Below are 22,418 nucleotides of genomic sequence, written 5' to 3' on the forward strand. Positions count from 1 at the left end.
GGCAGCAAGATGTAGTGAAAAAATATTGGACTTTGTAGCCAGTAGATAGGGATTTGAATCCTGGCTCTTTGTGCACTGACCTTAGATGTTTCATTTTTCTCACTGGTGAAATAGAAATCATTATAAATACATCCTCTCAAAGTATTTTTTACATAGTGAGTCCAGTGGAATCATGGGTTTATGTTTACCCATGCCTATGGGTAGAGAAGAAAGTGCCAATGATCCCTACCCAATTTGTCAGAATGATCTTAAAAGTATTAATCTGTTTTTAAATAGAGAGATGGCAATTTCAACTTTATCACCAGATGTATTAGTTTCCTATTGCTGCTGTAAAAATTGTGGCATAGATAATAAACACAAATTTACTGTCTTGCAGTTCTGGAGGTCAGCAGTCCTAAAATCAGTGTATTATCAGAGTTGAGCTCCCGCCTGAGGTTCTAAGGGGAAATCTGTTTCCTTGCTTTTTGCAGCTTCTTAGAGGCTTCCAGCATTCCCTTGGTTCATGGTCTTTTTCTCCATCTTTAGATCTACCCGTATATCATCTTCATCTCTCTGATTCTGACCTACTTTCATGTTCATAGCTCCTTCTCTGACTGATCCTCCTGCTTCCTTCTTATAAAGACTCTTGTAATTACATCGAGTCCACCAGGATAATTCAGGATAATCTCTTCATCTCAAAATCCTTAATCTCAAATGCAGAGTTCCATTTGCTATGTAAGGTGACAAATTCACAGGATCAGGATGTGGACATCTTGGGAAGGCCATTATTTTGTCTACCATACCAGGTTAATGAATTATCAAGTAAGAATTACACGTTTCTTTTGTGGGTTATTTTCATAGAACAAAACATCAATTTCTAAAGTTGTAGAAGTCTTATCCCTTTCTTTAAATAATACTTTTAAGGAAAGATTTGTATTAACAGAGAATAGAATTAGTTGGTAGAAGTAATGAATATTCATAAGTCTCCGTATTGTAAAAGAGCACAAGATTGACATCTTATTAAAATTCTCAATTTAACATCTTTCAAATTTAGAATATTTGAAATGATTGTGAAGCAAAATGATTTCCACCCCTCCAAGGCTGTAGGGGAGTGAGTCCAGAGCCCACATCTCTTTTTGATTTTCCTTTTGTTGATTGTGAACATTTGCATTTGTAAAATTAGGTTATGGACTTTTACTAGAATATTTTTAAAGAAAAAGCAGGTCTGGAGCCCAATTTTTCTTTTAGAAATGGAAAAAGATATGAAAAGGATTTTATTTATTATCAGTGAAATTCTGTATTTTGTGTCTCATAAAGTAGTTAAGATTTAGTGTGATCACTTTTACAAAGTTCTTATACCTGCTTGGTGAGTAAGAGCAATTTAAATCTCTTACAGTCTTCTGGGGCTTTCCAGGTGGCGCTAGTGGTAAAGAACCCACCTACCAATGCAGGAGTCGTAAGAAACCCAGGTTCAATCCCTGGGTCAGGAAGATTGCCTGGAGGGGGAAATAGCAACCTACTCCAGTATTCTTGCTGGAAAATTACATGGACAAAGGAGCCTGGCAGGCCACAGTCCATAGGGTTGCACAGAATCGGACATGAGTGAAGCGATTTAGTGTGCACACACCTATACTTACATTCTTCTGTACTTTCCACCTTTTGACTCTTTTTAATTTCCTCTGACTTGTCTTAAATTTTCACAAATTATTTTCCTAGTCTCCCTACTGAAGCTATTCCTTGAACTTTTCATTTAGGATATTGTATTTTTTTTTAGTTTGATTAGGTTTAATTATTATATACTAGTTATAATTTCCTGTTGCTTGGAAATATCTAAGTTTGTTATTTATCTGTGAAAAATACTTATTTATGGCTTGGGTTTGCTAATCCCAGTGTTTGAAATCTTTTCTGTTATCCTGCTGATTTGCTTCTTTGTCTAATTCAAGGTTCAAGGATCCCAGGGCAAGTCCTGTAGTTGAGCTGCAAAATGACCTCCTTCCCATCTATCCAGCTGGTTGTAGGGAGGGTCTCCTGATAGTTTTCCTACTGTAAGTAGTTCTGGGCTTTAATCTGTTTCCTTTGCCTTTCAAGACAACTGAAATGGAAGTTAAATTTGTGGGGATTGCCCTCAGGGCAGAAATTGCCTCTGCTTATATTTACTTTTCTAGGTTCCCCTTTTCTCATGGTGTTGCTTTGTTGCCATATTTTTATTGCCGTTTTTGTTGTTTTCAGGTAGTTGTTACTTCTTTTTTACCAAGATTTTTTTCAGTTGTTTTATTATGAGAGTTTGTCCAAACAAGCTGGGGGGCAATTACCAGAACTAGAAAATTTTCCTCGAACTCTTTCCTGCCTTTTTTTTTTTTTGAGATAAGATTTAGGCTCAGGATGTTTCATTACCTTCAGGGTTTTATTTTCTTCATTTTAGAAAGGAAAGATCTGTTGGCTGAATTAAAATGTACAACCTAAAAGTTGGGAGTTAAGTTTGATTCGGGAACCTTACTGAGGGAGGAGACAGGATATATAGGAGGGTTTTTTTTTTTTTTTTTCTGGGAAAAAAATGTACTCAAACCTCAAAATATTATTGTTAATCACAAAGATATACATCTCTAGTTAATGATTTTAGTGTTTATGTTTGGGAAGATGCAGGAGTCTGGGATCAATTTATTTCTTACATATGCATTTTATGACTATCTAGAGCAAGTGTCCCCAGCATAGATTGCTTCCTGTTTTTCTCTATTCCCTTCAGAATGAACCACGTGGAGGGAGGCGGGGTGGGGGGGTCGGGCGCGGGGGCGGGGGGTGGTGTCTCCGGTGGCTGTTGACTTGACGGTGGATAACATCTGTTGTTTACTGGAATGGCAGGCAACATTGTTTCCACACATCCAGTGCTCAAAAAAGCAAAGATACTTGCCCAAGGTCCAATAGCAAGGAAGAAACAACATTGGGATTTTAGCCTTGCTCTGTTTAACCCTGAAGGCTATGTGCTTAACCAGTTCAGTGCACTCTAACCTTTGGATTCCAGAGTTTTTTGTTTGTGGATTATGGAACAAATCCATGAAGAGTAAATGACTTTTTTTTTTTTTTTATCGAGTTTTCATTGATCAAGGTCAGTACCCTCTCCCTGGCCCTTGGAAACACAAACATTTCTATGCCTCTTTCATAAGACCTTTGCCTGGTTCTGAAACCTCCTGAGTAAAAAACGCCCTTCCACCGCCCTCCCTATACCTTTCAGAACTGAATTTAGGGACATGAAGTACCCCAATTCTAACCACAAAGTTTTGTTTGCTTTTCAACTGCAGGATTTTCCACATCAAAAGACCAAAATAAATTCCCAGCTGAACTTGGAAAGAGCTGAGGACAAAGAAACCCAGAAAGAAATCTTCTTAGGTGAGCACAGAAAGGAAACTGAGGCAGGCAGAGGCTTGTGAACTTATACCTTTATTAGATAGTGTTAAGGTAGTTTTGGAATTTTGGTTGGTGCCCACAGGCCCCTTTGCATGGTGGGAAAACACAGGTTAAGAGCCAGGCATACTTGAATTGGCTGTCAGTTCCCCTACTTACTAATTCTAAAATACTGGTCAGTTCCCCTCTCTGACCATCAGTTTCTTCATCTATGTATTTGAAATAATATCTGTCTCTCAAGGTTTTCCATGTGAAGTACAGCCTTTCAGTGAAGTGCTTGTGCTTTTGTTATCCTTATTGTTGCAATTGTAGGGGCGGGAAATTTTTTCCTTCTTCGTTTCTAGGTTCTTTGGCTGGTCTAATAATTGACATATGACAGATTAACAGGAGAAAAACTAATTTTTAAATTAATTTTAATTGGAAGATGATTACTTCACATATTGTGATGTTTTTGCCATATAACAACATGAATCAGCCATGGGCGCACATGTGTTCCCCCATCCTGAATCCCCCTCCTACCTTTTCCACAACCCTATCCCTTTGGGTTGTCCCAGAGCACCAGCTTTGAGTGACCTGCTTCATGCACCGAGTTTGCACTGGTTATGTAGTTTACATATGGTGATGTACGTGTTTCAATGGTATTCTCTCAAATCAGAAAAGCTAATTTAATTTTGTATGTACAGTAGTCCTACAAAAATGTGAAACTCAAGTGACCAGAGCAGAGCTGTTATATACCTTTTAGACAAAACAAAACCCAATAAATTTATGAAGTATCAACAAGGCATAGAGGGTTTGGGGCTAGAAGTAGTAAATAGTAAAGAATTAATAAGGTTTCTGTCCGGCCGTCTTGGGCTCTAAATTACCTGTCTCTGGTGATAAGGATGCCTTCTACCACACGGAAGATATCTTTCCCTTGAGAAACTTTTCTCCTGCTTTCAGGGAGACAAAGGAGGTCCAGAGTATCCTTGTACTAGCTGTTTCTCAAGTACCTTTAATTCAAAATAATCAATATGCGAACATGGCATATTTTGGGGTGACATTCTGAACCCCTATGCCTGTCTCAAACTCTCCATCTGGTGGGGGCCACAAGACCAGGCAAAGGAGGATTTTTTCCTGTTTTCTTTGTGGCTGCCTTTTTGTTAGCATGCCCAGTTACTTCTTACTTCTCTATTGCTTCCCCTTTTTCAGTACCCTGAAAATGAATCTCTTGCTGTCTTCCTTCTTCCAAATCCTTGCTTTTCACTCTTAGCACCTCCTTTGTTCAGGTCATCTTCTGATTTCTCTACTCAGTTGAATTTCCTTCACTGTCTCTGCCACTACCTTCCAAACAAACCAGTCATCCTGACATTACTTTGCTTCTCCAAGCCTTCCTGAGTTGAGCAGCCACCTAAAAATGAGACAAAGCCAAGAAGTTCCTGGGTCTTACTTTTCTGACCAATTTTCTTTCTACCTCATTTTGGCAGCTTCATCAAGTAAAAGTTATATGATTTTTTTCTGTCAGTTCTTTTAAAATTGTTTGCTTATGGATATCTGTACCTTTTTTAAAACATATTTTGTATTAAAACTTTATAGGGAAGGAAATAAACTTGTTCATTTCATTACCCAGCTATAAATCCTATTAACTAATTGATATATTTTCTTTCAGTATATACAGTTTTGTATTCTGCTATATTAGTTTGCCATTGCCAGTACTGCCATAACGAAATACAGGGTGTTGATAGGGTTAGTTTCTTCTCGGTCCTCTCTCCTTGGCTTGTAGATAGCTATCTTTTCTTCTGTGTCATGTCTTTACATGTTCTTTCTGCTGTGTGTCTCAGTGTTCTAACTTTTTCCTGTAAGGACACCAGCCATATTGGATAAAGGCCTACCCTAATGACCTCATTTTAACTAAATTACCTCTTTAAAGGTCCTGTATCCAGATAGTCACATTCTGAGGTATTGGAGGTTAGGACTTCAACATAAGAATTTTGAAGGGATGCAATCAGCTCATACTTTCTCCTCTAAAACCTACTTTCTTTAAAAATTATCTCATGAGAATCTCCCTTGTCAATAACAACTTTTGGCAACATTTTTGATGTCTGCATAATATCCCATCAGAAGAGTATACTGCAATTTTTTGAGTATACTGCAGTTTCCATGTTTTTGGATATTTTGTGTTTCCATTTTTTCACTAATATTAATGCTTCCTTAAGTCATTTTGTACGTGAATTTTTATTTGCAATCTGACCATTCTGTTGGATAGATTTTCTAAAGAGTGGCTCAAAAGGTACAACTATTTTTCTGACTGATAATTACACATTGGGAAGTTGTTTTCTAGAAACTGGTACCAGTTTACATTCATAACAGCAAAGACCACAATCAAACATGCACTCATATAAATTGCTTGGTGAGAATGAAAAAGGAACAGTTAACCTCACATGGTTGTTTCAATTTGTTTCAGTTATTGATGACTAATAAGGTGACGTATTTCATGTGTTTACTATCTGTTTGTATTTCCTTTTTGTGAATGGTTTACACATATTTTATACCCATTTATGTTTGAGGATCTATCATTTATAATTAAGTACGATCTACTCGATAGAGGGAAATTTCAGAAAAAGCCAAATTTCAGAGAATATTATAAATCCAGAATCTAAGACCAATTGGTCAGAGTCTCTTTTGTGGAGAAGACTAACATGTGATGACATAGGCTTCAAGAAAGCTTGGCAGGAATGAATCTAACATGTTCCCTTTTCCAGGGAGGTCTGTTGCAGGCACAACACTGCCTGCCACTTATAAAAATAATCCTACTGAAGAGAAAGGCTGAGAGTGCGATGGCTGAGAATAGGCTGAGCTAGATGTCTGCTATATGAGGAAAACCTCTAGAAGAAATAGCATAGAGTTACAGTTCCTAGGACTATCACTCTGAAAAATTTTTAGAATGTATGACACTGGGAGATTTTTGATGCACAGAAATTCTGTGTGTATTTAGTGTCTGAAAGCTTTTTGATGTTGTTGTTAGTGTTCATGCTTGATGCCTCAGAATACTCTAGTAGAGAGAAATCTTATGAAGGTAATGAATATAAAGTAATTTTTAGTCATTGAGGTTGGTTTTATTTGACATCTGAGGATTCACTCCTGAGAACTTATTCATTCATGTGACTGTAAAAATGTGGGAAGGCCTTCAGGCAGAGCTCAATTCTCCTTCAACACCAGAAATTTCATAGGGTAGGGAAACATTCCCAATGTGAAAGAAATTGCAGTGAATAATCAAGCTTTTTCCAGTATATGAAGAAGCATAGTGAAGAGAAACCCTGTGAATGTATTAACTGGAAAAGACTTTAAGAAAAGCTCAGAGATTTTCTTTTGAAACATGAGAGAGAGAAGAGAATATTTGATGGGAAAAAAAATCCTCCATGCTTGTAATGCCTGTGTGGAAAGCTTTTCAGATCCAGTTCAGACCTTACTAAGTATGGAAGAATTCATGGTGCAAAGAAACCTTATGCGTGTAATGAATGTGGAAAAGAGATTTTGCTGATATCAGCCCTATAAAACATCAGAAAATTCATAGTGGAGATGGAAAGAGATCCTTCTTTATCATCGGCAAATTCATGGTGAAAAGAAACTACTAGAATGAAGAAGCCTTAAATTAGAGGCTGTCTTATCTATCATTAAATGATTCATAAAGGCAAGACCCTCTGTGTAAATAAAAATTATAAGTATGCTTTCAGCAGGATTTAGCCTTATTTGATATCAGTGAGTTCATAGTGCAGTAAATGTAGAAAGGCCTTCAGTTTGAAGTGTAATTTTACTCAGCATTAGACAATACAGGAATCGTATTAGTGTAATGCTATGGAAAGGTCTTTGTGAGAAAAATCAAATTTTGGTAGAAATGAAAAGAAGGTTTATAATAAAAGTTAATTAAAATGCTTTCCAGTTATTGCATATAATTATGCACCTACCATGTGTGAGAGTTGGACCATGTAAAGAAGACTGAGTGCCAAAGAATTGATAATTTTGAATTGTGGTGCTGGAAAAGACTCTTGAGAATCCCTTGGACCTCAGGGAGATCAAACCAGTCAATCCTAAAGGAAATCAACCCTGAATAGTCATTGGAAGGACTGATGCTGAAGCTGAAGCTCCAGTACTTTGGCCACTTTATGCGAAGAGCCAACTCTTTGGAAAAGACCCTGATGCTGGGAAAGATTGAGGGCAGAGGAGAAGGGGGCAACAGAGGATTAGATGGTTGGATGGTATCACCAACTCAATGGACATGAGTTTGAGAAACTCTGGGAGATGGTGAAGTACAGGAAATCCTGGCTTGCTGCCGTCCATGAGGTCATAAAGAGTTGGATATGACTTAGCAACTGAACAATAACAGCCATGTGCTAAGCACTATAGGAACTTTACATAGTTAGTTTAATCATTTAATTCTTACAACAGTCATAATATAGGAACTCTCATTCTTTTTTTGCACATGAAGAAACTGAGAAAAAGAGATGAAAGAATTTCCCCAATGTCACAGAGCTATCACTGGAAGAGCTAGGATTTGAATCCCAGAGAGTTTAATTCTTCTGAGTTTATAATGGCAATGTGTAAATCTTCAGAGATGTGTTAGCCTTTATTTATCACTTAGGGATTCATTCCAGAAATCACAATTCATTCTTCAGTGCAGTGAGTTTTTGTAGCATTAAGTCAGTTGTGGGATCTGGTAAATACTCCCAGAAATTGCACATCGGTCTCCAAAAAATGGAGTAAAGGTTATAAAGAGTTTATCCTATAACTCCCTTTGAATAGGGATCACCTCCAATTTTGAAAGATTTCATTAATAGCCTGATTCTCTTCTCAAATGTTCTTCATAACCACTTCTTATGGTGTAGACTCTGAAATTGGCAAAGACAGTTTTGTTGTTGTTTTTCAGTCGCTAAGTCATGTCTGACTCTGCGACCCCATGGGCTGCAGGGAGGAAAGAAGATGCTAAGTTGCTGGCTTTGATAATGAGTAAAAGAGTCATGAACTAAGAAATATAGACTCTCTGGAAGCTGGAAAAAGCAAGAAAATGGATTCTCCCCTAGAACTTCCAGAAGGAATGCAACCTTGTGAACCCATTTTAGACTTTTGACTTCTAGAATTATAAAAGAATAGACGTAATGCTGCTTTAAGTCACTAAGTTTGTGGTAATTAGTACTGATGATAGGAAACTAATACACTGCACAGGTAGCCCAGTTTGCCTGGAGGTTCCAGGCCAGTTACTTCTGGCCATGAAAAGTCTTGTCGAGTATAGCCTCGTGTCTGTACATGTCACGTTTTATATATGTGTTATGGTCTTAAGATTTGGAAACAGTGCTCCAATAAATTGTTCCATTTAAGGAAAGAGCTTTTATCCTTTTCTGTACTTTTCCCCAGAGAAGGTAATGGCACCCTACTCCAGTACTCTTGCCTGGAAAATCCCATGGACGGAGGAGCCTGGTGGGCTGCAGTCCGTGGGGTCGCTAAGAGTCGGGCACGACTGAGCGACTTCACTTTCACTTTTCACTTTCATGCATTGGAGAAGGAAATGGCAACCCACTCCAGTGTTCTTTCCTGGGGAATCCCAGGGACGGGGGAGCCTGGTGGGCTGCTATCTGTGGGGTCGCACAGAGTCGGACACGACTGAAGCGACTTAGCAGCAGCAGTACTTTTCCCAGGGGTCCTGGATGCAGAAGGAATGAAGATATGTCGATTCATGGTTTCTCCAGGTGTGATACGCCTGTTAGCTCAGGTACAGCACTTTGCTTGTTACCAGATTTCTGATCCTTAGGAATATTTTCTGAATCAGTTGAGACAAAATTGAAGTATAAATCAGAATACCAATATATGGAGTTTTGTTTCTTCTGATGATAAGATGTTTCTTCAGTGGGCAGTCTGTATGCACATGGACAGAATTTACCTCCCAGTGCCGATTTTTGGTACAACATACTGTTGAAAGAGTGTTTAGGAGATACTCTGCCATTAGTTATGTTACTTCTCCCATGCTAGTTCTCTTAGATCAACTCTTCTTATTACTTAGGTGCTCCATTGTGACAGCCTACATTCCAAGATAAATAAGTGTTTTGTGCCTATTCCAACCGATTGAAATAGGTTTTCATACTATGCTGTCTTGACAGTGATTCTGAGGTGCAAGGGGGCAACTGTTTGGCAGATTACTGATATTTGCCAGAGATCGGAGACTGGCATCAGGCTGGCCTCATATACTACATCCTGATGATGATTTTTTAAAGAAATATTTTAAGTTTCTTCTCTATACCAGGTACTCTGATATATAGTTTGATAGAGATAAGCAAAAGATATGTTCCTGGTCATAGAGAAACTGATGTTAGTAAAAAGAGACATGTAAACAAATCTACACAGCAACATATCACAGATGCTTGATAAAAAGTCTATATAGAATACATTAGAGACACAAAGAAAGAAATAGTTAATTCTGCTGGGTGAGAGAGGGTTCCAGAAAAAAATTAATGCATACATCTTGAAAGGTGTGTTGTCAGTTTTAACTGTTGGATCTGAGAAATAAAGAGTCATTTCAAGCAGTGGTGGTATGAGCAAAGACACATTATATGAAATAATTCAATGTTTACAGTATGTTTATGATATGTTAAAGATCATTAGTAAACTTGGAACATAGAGAGTGAGAGGGTATTTAATAAGCAGGAGATAGTGGCTGGATCATGGAGAGCCTTGAATGCTATACTAAGAACAGTGGGAAGACATTTGGGGATTTCAGTCAAAGAATTAACAGGGTAAGATTTGCACTTTAGAAATATCCAGTGGGTGAGATTGTGATGGATACACTGAAGAAGACAGAACTGGGTACAGGGAGACCATTTCAGAGGCTATTACAAAAGAGGAGAGATGTTGATGCCTGAGTTAAGGCAGTGGGAATGAAATTAGAATACATGTATATAAGGAATTAAGAACTTGGTGCCTGACTGGAGGATATGTGAAGGCTGATGAGAAGAAGGAATCGAGGATGATTCTCAGTTTTCTTACTGCCTTGGGTGGTTGAGATTTAAAAGCCATTCCCTGAGCTGGGGAACTCAAAATGAGGAACAGGTTTGAGGGCGAAAATGATGAGTTCAATTTTGAACAGTTGAAATCTGAAGCACCTTTGGAATGTCCAAGAGGAATTACTCAATAAGCAACCAGCAATTTTATTCTGCTGCTGTGAAGAAAGTAGGGTTAGATAGTTTTGGAGGTCAAATGCAGAGGTGGTGATTTTAATTAAGGTATGAATGAGACTGCCCCAAGAGAATATGTGGAGTGAGAAGGGGGAGCAGGACAGAATCTCAGAAATACACGCATGTGAGGGTGAAGGGTGTGGGCAAAAAAGATGAGAATGAGCAGCAGGAAAAATGGAGGGGAACCAGGGGAAATACTGCATTCTTGTTGTGCCCTCTTGTGGCGATCTGAGTTTCTCTCTCAGAATAAATTTCCCCTCTCCTGTCTTCAGTCTCCTCTGTCCGTGACTGTTTTGGACCAGTAATTTCCAGCTCCACTCTATCTGTGACTGGAGCTACCAAGTCATATGGTGGTTCACCTTGTGATTCATCTAGCCTGGCATTTCACGTGATGTACTCTGCATAGAAGTTAAATAAGTAGGGTGACAGTATACAGCCTTGATGTACTCCTTTCCCAATTTGGAACCAGTCTGTTTTTCCATGAGCACCGAAGAATTGATGCTTTTGAACTGTGGTGTTGGAGAAGACTCTTGAGAGTCCCTTGGACTGCAAGGAGATCCAACCAGTCCATTCTAAAGAAGATTAGCCCTGGATGTTCTTTGGAAGAAATGATGCTGAAGCTGAAACTCCAGTACTTTGGCCACCTCATGCGAAGAGTTGACTCATTGGAAAAGACTCTGATGCTGGGAGGGATTGGGGGCAGGAGGAGAAGGGGATGACAGAGGATGAGATGGCTGGATGGCATCACTGACTCCATGGACGTAAGTTTGCGTGAACTCCGGGAGTTGGTGATGAACAGGGTGGTGATGGACAGGGAGGCCTGGCGTGCTGCAATTCATGCTGTTGCAAAGAGTCGGACAGGACTGAGAGACTGGACTTGATGAAGATTGAGGTCTATGTATCTTTTTGAATGAATGTTTCCATTTTCTTTGGATATGTACACAGGAGTAGAGTTGCTGAATCACATGGTAGTTCTTAGGTTTAGTTTTTTTGAGGAGCTTCCATAGTGTTTTCCATAGTGACTGCACCAATATACATTGCCACCAACAGTGTGAGAAGCTTCCCTTTTCTCTGCATCCTCACCAACATTTGTTACTGGTGTTCTTTTTGATGACAGCCTTTCTGACAGGTGTGAGGTGATAGACCTCATTGTGGTATCTCATTGTAGTTTTGATTTACATTTGTCTGGTGATTAGCAGTGCTGAACGTATTTTCATGTGCCTGTTGGCCACCTGTATGTCTTTGTCGGAAGAATGTCTGTTAGTGTCTTCAGCCGATTTTTTATTAAGTTGTTTGTTTTTGATACTGAATTGTATGAGCCTTTTATATTTTGGATATTAACCCCTTGTTGGTCGAGTCATTTGCACATATTTTCTCTGGTTCTGTAGGTTTTCTTTTGGTTTCATTTATGGTTTCCTTTGCTGTACAAAAGCTTTTAAGTTAATTAGGTCCCATTTGTTTATTTTTGCTTTTTCTTTTTTCTTTAGGAAAAAGATCCAAGAAAACATCGTTATGATTTATATCAAAGAATGTTCTGTGTTCTCTTCCAGAAGCTTTTTGGTTTCAGGTCTTAACCTTTAGGTTTTTAATCCATTTTGAGTTTACTTTTGTCTATGATGTGAGAAAATGTTCTCATTATTTTACATGTAGGTGTCCAGTGTTCCCAATACTACTTGATGATGATGAGACTATCTATTCTCCAATGTATATTCTGGTCTCTTTTGTCATAGATTAATTGATCGTAGACGTTTGGCTTTGTTTCTGGGCTTTCTGTCTGTTCCATTGATCCGTGCCAGTGCCATATTGTTTTGATTACTATAGATTTGTAGTATAGTCTGAAGTCTTGGAGGATGATATCTCCAGTACTCTTTTTTCCTAAATATTCGACAGTTTGGGGTCTTTTGTGTTTCCATGTGAAATTTAGGATTGTTTGTTCCAGTAGTATGAAATATGTCATGGGTATTTTGATAGGAATTGCATTAAGTGTATAAATTGCTTTGGATAGAATGGCCATTTCAACAGATTAATTTTTCTAATCCAAAAGCATGGAATATCTTGCCCTTTTTTGGTATCATCTCCAATTTCTTTCATCAGTGTTTCATAGTTTTTATTTTTTTTACATAATTAATATTTTTACAATTTTCACACAACAGTAGGGTATAAATTCTTTTCAAGTTCCCATTGACTATAAGTTGGGAGACACTGGAACATATCCAGTTTATGTTTAGGGACATAAAACAAGGTGCAAAAGTTTCATGGTCTAAATGTGTTGAAGTCCTACAGAGTCTGTGCCCTTATAACTGTGGAATTATTTTAGAAACCAGTATCAAAAGATATTTGAAAATAGCCCACATATTTTCAAGTGCAATGTGACATTTACCAACAGAGATCTTTGACCTAGCCACTGAAAGCCTCAATAAAATTAGAAGACTGAAAACACACAGAGGGTGATTGGAGAGAGGAAAGCATTTAAATGAGAAATTAATATCAGAGATTTGTTTAAAACCTCATGTATTTTGAAATTAAATGCCCCCTTTTAAATGGTGGCTGTGAAGAAGCCATAACAAGGAAAACTAGAAAATACTTGTAACAGAATAAAACTGAAGAGAGAATTTACCAGAATTTGTTGCAGGCAGCTGAAGGTACTCAATGCAACTAAATACTGTGTGGTATCTGGAATGAGGTGTGAATGAAAATAGTGGACACTAGCATAAAACTGTGAAGTTTGAACAAAATCTGCACTGTAGTTAATAGTGTGGCATCACATGTTAATTTTATATATTTTTAAACAATATAGTATTTCTTTATATTCTCAGAATTGAATTAGAAATTTCAAGCCTCAATAACAAATTTTTTTTAATCATTAAGGTAATAAACTTTCTAGACTTTTAGCCATAATACTAGATGCCAAAGTACATGGAACTATATCAAAGTTTTGAGTGAATATAAATTACAGATTTAGCATTCTGTTCATATTAATTCAAACAAGTGGAATCAAGATGTCATAAAATTTTCAGCTAGGCAAAAATTAATGAGTTTTCTAGAATATATATTATGCATGCTATTTATATATATATGTATACAAAAGCTTTTCTACTATGCTTAAAAAGGGCTTGAGAAGCAACTTCTGTAGCTCAATACCAGAAAAATAAATGACGCAATCAAAAAATGGGCCAAAGAACTAAACAGACATTTCTCCAAAGAAGACATACAGATGGCTAACAAACACATGAAAAGATGCTCAACATCACTCATTATCAGAGAAATGCAAATCAAAACCACAATGAGGTACCATCTCATGCCAGTCAGAATAGCTGTTATCAAAAAGTCTACAAACAATAAATGCTGAAGAGGGTGTGGAGAAAAGGGAACCCTCTTACCCTGTTAGTGGGAATGCAAACTAGTACAGCCAATCTGGAGAATAGTGTGGAGATTCCTTAAAAAACTGGAAATAAAACTGCCATTTGACCTAGCAATCCCACTGCTGGGCATACACACCGAGGAAACCAGAATTGAAAGAGACACATATACCCCAATGTTCATCGCAGCACTGTTTACATGGAAGCTAGGACATGGAAGCAACCTAGATGTCCATTGGCAGATGATAAGAAAGCTGTGGTACATACACACAATGGAACATTACTCAGCTATTAAAAAGAATGCATTTGAATCAGTTCTAATGAGGTGGATGAAACTGGAGCCTATCATACAGAGTGAAGTAAGTCAGAAAGAAAAGTACCAATACAGTATATTAACACATATATATTGAATTTAGAAAGATGATAATGATGACCCTGTATGCAAGGCAGCAAAAGAGACACAGATGTGAAAAACAGGCTTTTGGACTCGGTGGGAGAAGGCGAGGGTGGGATGATTTGGGAGAATAGCATTGAAACATGTATATTATCATATGTGAAAGAGATCGCCAGTCCAGGTTTGATGCATGAGACAGGGTGCACTGGGATGACCCTGAGGGATGGGATGGGGAGAGAGGTGGGAGGGGGGTTCAGGATGGGGAACACGTGTACACTCATGGCTGATTCATGTCATTGTATGGCAAAAACCACCACAATATTGTAAAGTAATTAGCCTCCAATTTAAATAAATAATTTTTTTTTAAAAAGGGCTTGAGAAAGAACAACAACAAAGAGATGGAGAAACTGGAAAACAAACTAAGTGAAATGGGAACACTGAATACGAAATAGAAAAAGTTAAAAAATTAGAAGTAAAAGATCATCATATAGACTAATTGTTTTTAAACATGGCTGCTCATTAAAAACACATTTGGAGCTTTGGAGAAAAAAGCAATGCCTGGGCATTTGTATTTTTCAGAAAATTCCAAGATAATTTTGATATACATCTGGAATTTAAAAAGTGGTTATGGGCTTTTCTATTAAATGGTGGTTTAAGTGATATAGAATTACATTGTTTTCTGTTGACCAATCATGATACAATGGTATTTAGCAAATAATAGTTACATAGTTGCAATAGTAAAAGATGTTTATCAATTTTCACATTCAATAACCAGACAAAAAATAAAAAGATAATTAGAATTGCAAGCCATAATGGAAATATGATTAAACTAACATCCCATGGACAGAGGCCTGGCAGGCTACAGTCCATAGAATCACACAGAGTCAGTCATGACTGAAGCAACTTAGCATGCATGAATATAAAATAATTATATACAATTTGGTGGGTTAAGTAAAATGATGTGATAAGTGGAAGTACATACATGCACCTGTTTTTATGTACTAGCCTGTCTTTGTCTTTTGGTTGATGTATTCAATCCATGTACACTTAAGGTAATTTTCTATATGCATGATCCTATTACCACTTTATTTTGGGTTTATTTTGTGTTGGTCTTTTCCTTCTCGTGTGTTTCCTGCCTAGAGAAGTTCCTTTAGCATTTGTTGTAAAGCTGGTTTGATGATGCTCAATTCTCTTAATTTTTGCTTGTCTGGAAAGCTTTTGATTTCTCTGTCAAATCTGAAGGAGAGTCTTGCTGGGTAGAGTATTCTTGGTTGTAGGTTCTTCCCTTTCATCACCTTAAATATACCATGCCATTCCCTTCTGTATAGTTTCTGTTGAGAAATCAGCTGATAACCGTATGGAAGTTCCTTTGTAGGTTATTTGTTGTTTTTTCCTTGTTGCTTTTAGTGTTTAATTTTTGTCTTTGCTTTTCATTAGTTTGATTACTACGTGTCTTGATGTGTTCCTGCTTGGATTTATCCTGTCTGAGACTCTGTGCCTCCTGGACTTGGTTGACCATTTCCTTTCCCATGTTAGGGAAGTTTTCAGCTATTATCTCTTCATATATTTTCTCGAGTCCTTTCTCTCTTTCTTTTTCTTCTGGGACGCTTAAAATGTGTTGTTGGTGTAATAATGTACCAGAGGTTTCTTAGGCTGTCTTCATTTTCTTTGATTCTTTTTTCTATATTCTGTTCTTCAGCAGTGATTTCTACCATTATGTCTTCAAGGCTGTGATTTCCACCATTCCGTCTTCCAGGTCACTTATCCGTTCTTCTGCCTCCGTTATTCTGCTATTGATTCCTTCTGGTGTGTTGCTCATCTCTGTTTGCTTGTGCTTTAGTATTTCTAGATCTTTGGTAAACGTTTCTTACATTTTCTCCATGCTTTTTCCAAGATCCTGGATCATCTTCACTATCATTCTGAATCATTTTTCTGGAAGGTTGCCTCTCTCCACTTCATTTAGTTGTTTTTCTGGGGCTTTATTTTGTCCCTTGAGCTGGGACATAACCCTCTTCTTTTTCATGCTGATTAGCTTTCTTTGATGTGGTTTTAATTCTAACAGCTGCAGGAATATAGTTCTTGCTTTTTCTGTCTGCCTTCTGGTGGATGAGGCTAAGATTCTTGTGTAAGCTTCTTAATGGGAGGGACTGGCAGTGGGAAATACTGGGTCTTGCTCTGATGGCATGCTCAGTAAAACTTAAGTCCAATTATTTGATGATGGATTTTGTCAGTTGTTTGGCTTGAGGTGACCCAGCCCTGGGTCTAGGGCTCTATAGTTGGGTTAATGGTGACCTCCAAGAGGGATTACACCAAGGGATACCTTCTAGGACTGCTGCTGCCAGTTTTCCCATCCCCACAGTGAGCCACTACCAACCTATGCTTCCACAGAAGACCCTTCAACACTAGCAGGTAAGTCTGGTTCAGTACCCTATGGGGTCATTGCTCCTTTCCCTTGGGTCTTGGTGCACACAACATTTTGTTTGTGCCCTCTAAGAGTGGAGTCTCTTGTTCTCCCAATCCTGTGGAAGTCCTGTAATCAAATCCCACTGGCCTTCAAAGTCAGATTCCCTGGGAATTCCCAGCCCCTTTTCTGGATCTCCAGTCTGAGAAGCCTGAATTGGGGTTCAGAACTTTCACAACAATGGGAGAACTACTTTGGTATTATTATTCTCTAGTTTGTGGGTTGCCCACCTGGAGGGTAAAGAATTTGATTATGTCATGATTGTGCCCTTCCTACCATCTTGTTGAGGCTTCTCCTTTGTCTTTGGACATGGGGTATCTTTTTGGGGGGTTGCATTGTCTTCTCATCAATGGTTGTTCAACAGCTAGTTGAGATTTTGGTGCTTTCACAGAAGATAAGCACACATCCTTCTACTCCACCATCTCAAACCCATAGTGTGTTATAGTTTAGAGTATAGGTGTTTCACTTTCATAGTTATGTTTATTCCTAGGTATTTTACTCATTTCAGGGCTCATCAATGACTTTCATTTTATTATGTAATTGGAATTTTTTTAAGCTTTGAGATTCAGAAAGGTTTTGGTATATGTGCTGTGCTTGACTTTCCTTAGGTATTCTAAAAAGAATACCTCTTCAGTTAGGTTTTCACATATATTGTTCAGCAGTTTTATTTTTCTTTGTTTGCTGAGACATATTTTATATGTGTATTTGTTTTTATGATCACTATTGCCTCCAATGTAGGCTGTAGAGGATATATTTAGGTCAGTACCACTAGGGCACCCAACTATGTACAAGTATGAAAAGTGTTGCTATGCAAAAGAGATCACATGTAAAGTGCAGTCTGCTTTATTTCTGGAGAACAGTTCTTTACAACACAAATTGTCCTAGGGCAAAAACTGTGAAAATTCCATTATTTGGCCCTACTTACCTTGGACACAAATTGTACTCTGAAATGGTGTTATTTCAGTAATAGCAGACAAGCACAGTATTTAAGTTTGTATGCAAGGGCTTGAAAGCTAACACAAAGCTAGCTAGCAAAAGGAAAAAAAATAGCCAAAATGACTGTCAGATCTCAATTTCCAGAGAACTTGTTAAAAAGAACATCCTATCAGAGTAAATTCTAGTTGTTTATTAAAAGGTGTTTTTATGCCTTAAGAAATGATTCACTGATGTAAAATCTGTCTTACTTTAAAAAGGCTTCCATACATTTAGATGATTATCTAACTTCCTTTCTAATATTTCACATAAAGGTTTGTCATCCTATCCCAGGAAAGAGTTATTTTGGTTATGCTCTAGTAAGACTTATCAGTGTGGCCAAGGAGGATAGATCCAGTTGGTGCTTGGTCCCCACCATCCTGATTAATTAAGTAGCACCTACTGTACTATAGTATTTCTATCCCTTAAGAATTTGAACTCCCTAATCCAGGGCAGTTGGGAGTCTAGTGGTGGTGGACATAAAGTTTCATGTTTAGATTTAATCTTCAATTCAGTTCACTTCAGTTCTGTCACTCAGTCGTGTACAACTCTTTGCGACCCCATGGACTGCAGCACAACAGGCCTCACTGCCCATCACTAACTCCCGGAGTCCACTTAAACCCATGTCCATTGAGTCGGTGATGCCATCCAACCTTCTCATCCTCTTGTCGTCCCCTTCTCCTCCTGCCCTCAATCCTTCCCAGCATCAGGGTCTTTTCAAATAAGTCAGCTTTTTGCATCAGGTGGCCAAAGTATTGGAGTTTCAGCTTCAACATCAGTCCTTCTAATGAACACCCAGGACTGATTTCCTTTAGGATGGACTGGTTGGATCTCCTTGCAGTCCAAGGGACTCTCAAAGAGTCTTCTCCAACACCACAGTTCAAAAGCATCAATTCTTCAGTGCTCAGCTTTCTTTATAGTCCAACTCTCACATCCATACATGACCACTGGATAAACCATAGCCTTGTCTAGACGGACCTTTAATTGCTGCCAAATATTTGTCTTAAGTGCTAATCAAAAACAAATTGCACCTAGAAACTTGTTTATGTTAAAAGATTGATAAAGCCAGTAAAGTGAATTTACGTGATTTTAGTGGTCTGCATCATGTAGGAGTTGTAAGGGATCAGTACACGGCATCCATTCCCATCACTTGATGGCAAATAGATGGAGAAACAATGACAACAGTGGCAGACTTTATTTTTCTGGGCTCCAAAATCTGCAGATGGTTACTGCAGCCATGAAATTAAAAGATGCTTACTCCTTGGAAGGAAAGTTTTGACCAACCTAGACAACATATTAAAAAGCAGAGACATCACTTGGCCAACAAAGGTCCATCTAGTCAAAGCTATGATCTCTCCAGTAGTCATGTATGGATATGACACTTGGACTATAAAGAAAGCTGAGTGCTGAAGAATTGATGCTTTTGAACTGTGGTGTTGGAGAAGACTCTTGAGAGTCCCTTGGACTGCAAGGAGATCCAGCCAGTCCATCCTAAAGGAAATCAGTCCTGGATATTCACTAGAAGGACTGATGTTGAAGCTGAAACTCCAATACTTTGGCCACCTAATGCGAAGAGCTGATTCATTTGAAAAGACCCTGATGCTGGGAAAGATAGAAGGCGGGAGGAGAAGGGGATGACAGAGGATGAGATGGTTGGATGGCATCACTGACTTGATGGACATGAGTTTGAGTAAACTCCGTGAGTTGGTGATGGAAAGGGAGGCCTGGCGTGCTGCAGCTATGGAGTCACAAAGAGTTGGACATGATTGAGTAACTGAACTGAAGTAAATAACACTTGTATTCCTTGCCCAGGTTCAGAATCAATTGAAATATAAATGTAAGAATCAGATAGATGGAGATCAAAACATTATCTTCATTACTCATAAAGCTGCTTGGAGAAGATGGTTTTAGTGTGAACTTCCAATTAGTGTGGACCCCAGAGTTAGGCAGACTTAGACAACTACAAAACCACAGGACTCCAGGCCAAAAGTAACCCCCTTCTTGCATAGCAAGGAGCCAGTCAGAATGCATGTTCACTGTAGACACACAAGTTACTGAAAGGGAAGCAGAGCACAAGTGCCGGAGCCAAATCTACTCAGATATTTCTCCTAAACATACTAGGCATATAACTCATTTCTTCTCCCATGGGCAGAAGAGCAGGAGTGTTAGTCTAGTTGAAGTTCTTCCACATGGAAACATGAGAAGTAAAGATTAAGTGTCCCATCTAACATAGCTCAGTGATATATTCAGTACTGCCATTTACTTGAAACTGTCTATCCTCTTCAGTACCAAAAATATCACACTTTTGCTTCCAGGTTCACACAAAAAATCTATTGGGATATTTTGGGAAGACTAAAGTATAGTGCAAATAATTGCATAGTATCATATTAAAGTCATATCAGTGGAACATTTCAAAACTTCATCTAAATGCAATAACAAAACATGAAGAAATGCTTCTTAAAGGCAAATGTACTGAAAGAAATCCATTCACAACTATCAAGTGGGAACTCTAAATATTGTAACTTTTGAGCAAGGTATGTTCTTCTAGTTACTAAAGCTCTGAAATGAGGCTTCAAGTAAGAAATTTCCGTATTATATTTGCATTCATGTAATATCCTCATATTGGGAGAGTTATGGTATGGGGGCAGGAGAAAAGAGAAAGGAAGAGGAAAAAAGAAATGAGAAAGATTGCAGTGGCTTGGCACCATGTATAAAATTGTGGATGATCTGAGCTATATATTTGATGCAGAAATGGGAAGAGTATTGAGTGACAGTGGGATAGTGTGGTGGTGAAGTGCCAGGGTTTGTGTGATCGTGGTGGCAGTGGGGACAGTACGAATAACAGTGGAGGACGATATGAGGTCACTGGAAATGAAGTTGAGCAGTGTGAATGATAGTGACAGGGCAAGAGCAGAATGTATGTGGTAATGATAGTTAGGGACACAGTGTATGTCATACTGTGGAAGATGAAAATTGTGCATGTGAATGGATGTGTGAAGGAGTAGGGTGGGAGAGACAATGGTGAGAAAGGATATGAAGTTAATGAGACACTGGGATCTTTGTGTGTTTGAAAATTGTGGATGGGGCATTTCAAGCAATAATAAGAGGATGTAGACAGTGGATGGAATGGGGAAAATGTAGTGTGATGGTAGAAGATAGGTACATGGTGGAAGTGATAGGGTTAGGGCATTTGTATGCTTGTATGTGATTCGGTGGGCAATGAGAAGTGTTACCAATTTGCGGGGGCAGATGGGTACAGTGAGCATGCCTGACAGTGGAGAATGATAACATGATCATTTGGAGCATGGAAATCATGAGTGTCTGAGTGGGGTTGTTGAATAAAGTGTATGTTGGGAAAATGCAGTTTCTGACTGTCAGGAATGGCGCAAGTATGTGTGTGAGGATGGAGGTAATGTGGATATTCATTGTGAGAGTGTATGATATGGAGATGACATGAGCATGTGGGAAAGGAGTTTTGGAGGATGATGGAGATTTTATAGTGGGGATGTGGACTCTGTGTGATAGTGGGTGTGGATAGGCGCTGTGTGATAGTGTAGGGATTGAGTAATGGTAGATGTGACTGAGTGATGGAGATGGTGTGTGTGATAATGTAAGTTGATTAGAGATAGTCGTATTTGACAATGGGTATTGTGATACTGTATGGACTCTTGTGTGTATGATAATACAGGATAGAACAATGTATGTGCAGAAATGGGAGTAATAATGACAGTTGTGTGTTAGTGTGAGAGTTTAGAGAATTGGGATAGTATATGGAGATCATAAATTAGTCATTATCATATAAGTTGTAGAAGGAATCATGTATGAATGAGATAGTATGTTAAAGACTGTGTATGTTTGTTAGAGAGATTTCATGTTTTGTGATAGGTATTTGAAATTGATATGATATGAGTAACAGTGATCTGAAAAATAAGTTGCTTATAGGGGATAGTTTTATCTTACCCAAAACAAATCCAATGGTATAAAGCCCAAGACTTCCATGATTTTCATCAATATCTTAGCTACCACATATTTTATTATTTGTTGTTCCATGACTCCTACTTAGCATGCTGTTTCCATCATAGTTGCTCAATGGCTGCTGCAAGTCTGTTCCAGGTTGGAAGATGAGGAAGAGGAGAAGGCAAAATATCTTGTCAGTAGAGTTATTCTCCTTTACACAAAGCTTTCCCCTAAATCCTACCCAACAGTTTCCACCTACATCCAGTGTCCAGTGGACAGATCTGTGACACATGACCACCAGTATCTGCAAGGTTGTCTGGGAAATATAAGTTTAGCATTGGGAACATTATCACCCATAATAAAAAAAAAAAGGTTTATCTAAATAAGAAAAGAAGATGTTGGGTAGGATACAGCCAGTAGACAAAGAGAGGTTGAACATATGGAAAAGAGGGTGTAATGAATAGATTAAAATATCAGATGTGAGAGATACAGGATTCAGGGTACAGGGACACTATATAATTGGCATAATTTGAGATGCTGGGGATGATGTTGTGGTAGGCAAAAATAAACATGTTTTCTCTGTCATCATTGACTTTTACTATCTTGTGAAGAAGGCAGACATTAATAACAAACCAAATTTTTGTGAAGTTGATACTGCTGTGGACGGGAAGTACGGGGTTCTGTGAATAGGTTTAAAGAGA

At 38.3% G+C, this 22,418-nt stretch overlaps 1 protein-coding gene across 3 annotated transcripts in view; it reads left to right on the forward strand.

The window, feature by feature from the left end:
* The window catches only part of MAGED1 (MAGE family member D1), a 79,744-nt gene that overhangs the window by 30,083 nt on the left and 27,243 nt on the right, over nt 1-22,418 (forward strand). The window contains exons 1-2 of one of the 3 annotated variants that reach the window (XM_019956088.2): nt 1,933-2,024; nt 3,276-3,363. The exons of 1 other annotated variant lie outside the window; for it this stretch is intronic. The gene's annotated coding sequence lies outside the window, so the exon portion shown is untranslated. Of the gene's footprint in view, nt 1-1,932; nt 2,025-3,275; nt 3,364-22,418 lie in introns of those variants that run through there. One more of the 3 variants, XM_070784013.1, reaches the window with a different exon arrangement.

Source organism: Bos indicus, chromosome X (assembly GCF_029378745.1).
Source record: "Bos indicus isolate NIAB-ARS_2022 breed Sahiwal x Tharparkar chromosome X, NIAB-ARS_B.indTharparkar_mat_pri_1.0, whole genome shotgun sequence".
Classification (NCBI taxonomy): domain Eukaryota; kingdom Metazoa; phylum Chordata; class Mammalia; order Artiodactyla; family Bovidae; genus Bos; species Bos indicus.